Below are 2500 nucleotides of genomic sequence, written 5' to 3'. Positions count from 1 at the left end.
GTGCCCTGGCCAAACTACTACCTATAAAAGAAGAACTGTCAGCTTAGCCAGATTTGAAGTGGAATATATTTTGCATTACAGAAAAACTGTCAGCTTAGCCAGCTCGGAAATGGAATGTATTTTACATTACTGAAAATCTGTTAGCTTAGCCAGCTCAGAAATGGAAGGTATTTTGCATTACTGAAGATCTGTTAGCTTAGCCAGCTCAGAAATGGAATGTATTTTGCATTACTGAAGGTCTGTTAGCTTAGCCAGCTCAAAAATGGAATGTATTATGCATTACTGAAGATCTGTTAGCTTAGCCAGCTCAGAAATGGAATGTATTTTGCATTACTGAAAAACTGATAGCTTAGCCAGCTCCGAAATGGAATGTATTTTGCATTATTGAAGATCTGTTAGCTTAGCCAGCCCAGAAATGGAAAATATTTTGCATTACTGAAAAACTGTCAACTTAGCCAACTCAGAAATGGAATGTATTTTGCATTACTGAAGATCTGTTAGCTTAGCCAGCCCAGAAATGGAAAATATTTTGCATTACTGAAAAACTGTCAACTTAGCCAACTCAGAAATGGAATGTATTTTGCATTACTGAAGATCTGTTAGCTTAGCAAGCTCGGAAATGGAATATATTTTGCATTACTGAAAAACTGTCAGCTTAACCAGCTCGGAAATGGAATGTATTTTGCATTACTGAAGATCTGTTAGCTTAGCCAGCTCAGAAATGGAATTTATTTTGCATTACTGAAGATCTGTTAGCTTAGCCAGCTCAGAAAAGGAAAATATTCTGCATTACTGAAAAACTGTTAACTTAGCCAACTCAGAAATGGAATGTATTTTGCATTACTGAAGATCTGTTAGCTTAGCCAGCTCAGAAATAGAATGTATTTTGCATTACTGAAAAACTGTCAGCTTAGCCAGCTCGGAAATAGAATGTATTTTGCATTACTGAAGATCTGTTAGCTTAGCCAGACAGAATGGAATGTATTTTGCATTACTGAAGATCTGTTAGCTTAGCCAACTCTGAAAGGGAATGTATTGTGCATTACTGAAGATCTGTTAGCTTAGCTAGCTCAAAAATGGAATGTATTTTGCATTACTGAAAAACTGTCAGCTTAGCCAGCTTGGAAATGGAATGTATTTTGCATTACTGAAGATCTGTTAGCTTAGCCAGCTCAGAAATGGAATGTATTTTTCATTACTGAAAAACTGTTAGCTTAGCCAACTCGGAAATGGAATGTATTTTGCATTAGTGAAGATCTGTTATCTTAGCCAGCTCCGAAATGGAATGTATTTTACATTACTGAAAAACTGTCAGCTTAGCCAGCTTGGAAATGGAATGTATTTTGCATTACTGAAGATCTGTTATCTTAGCCAGCTCAGAAATGGAATGTATTTTTCATTACTGAAAAACTGTTAGCTTAGCCAACTCGGAAATGGAATGTATTTTGCATTAGTGAAGATCTGTTATCTTAGCCAGCTCGGAAATGGAATGTATTTTGCATTATTGAAGATCTGTTAGCTTAGCCAACTCCGAAATGAAATGTATTTTGCATTACTGAAGAGCTGTTAGCTTAGCCAGCTCAGAAATGGAATGTATTTTGCATTATTGAAGATCTGTTAGCTTAGCCAGCTCAAAAATGGAATATATTTTGCATTACTGAAACTGTCAGCTTAGCCAACTAAGAAATGGAATGTATTTTGCATTACTGAAGATCTGTTAGCTTAGCCAGCTCAGAAATGGAATGTATTTTGCCTTAATGAAGATCTGTTAGCTTAGCCAACTCCAAAATGAAATGTATTTTGCATTACTGAAGAGCTGTTAGCTTAGCCAGCTCAGAAATGGAATGTATTTTGCATTACCGAAGAACTGTCTGCTTAGCCAGCTCAGAAATGGAATGTATTTTGCATTACTGAAGAACTCTCTGCTTAGCCAGTTCAGAAATGGAATGTATTTTGCATTACCGAAGAACTGTCTGCTTAGCCAGTTCAGAAATGAAATGTATTTTGCATTACTGAAAAACTGTCAGCTTAGCTAGCTCAAAAATTAAATAGGATATTGTATTTTTTATTACTGACGAACTGACAGCTTAGCCAACTCAAAAATGGAATATATTTGTATTCCTGAAGAACTGATAGCTTAGTCAGCTCAGAAATGGAATGCATTTTGCATTACTGAAAAACTGTCAGCTTAGCCAGGTCAAAAATGGAATATATTTTGCATTACTGAAAAACTGATAGCTTAGCCAGCTCTGAAATGGAATGTATTTTACATTACTGAAAAATAGTTAGCTTAGCCAGCTCAGAAATAGAATGTATTTTGCATTACGGAAGAACTGATAGCTTAGCCAGCTCAGAAACGGAATATATTTTGCATTACTGAAAAACAGTCAGATTAGCCTACTCAGAAATGGAATGTATTTTGCATTACTGAAGAACTTATAGCTTAGCCAGCTCAGAAATGGAATGTATTTTGCATTAGTGAAGAACTTAAAGCTCAGCC

The 2500-nt window shown here is 35.8% G+C and overlaps 1 protein-coding gene across 1 annotated transcript in view; it reads right to left on the bottom strand.

Moving 5' to 3' along the window:
* LOC137616915 (ionotropic receptor 21a-like) overlaps nt 1-2500 on the bottom strand; it is a 21673-nt gene that overhangs the window by 9332 nt on the left and 9841 nt on the right. The gene's annotated exons all lie outside the window — the stretch shown is intronic.

The sequence above is a fragment of the Palaemon carinicauda genome, chromosome 2 (assembly GCF_036898095.1).
Source record: "Palaemon carinicauda isolate YSFRI2023 chromosome 2, ASM3689809v2, whole genome shotgun sequence".
NCBI classification, from domain to species: Eukaryota; Metazoa; Arthropoda; class Malacostraca; order Decapoda; family Palaemonidae; genus Palaemon; species Palaemon carinicauda.
The sequence above is the reverse complement of the archived record's forward strand: the minus strand, read 5'-3'. Positions and strand labels throughout refer to the sequence as shown.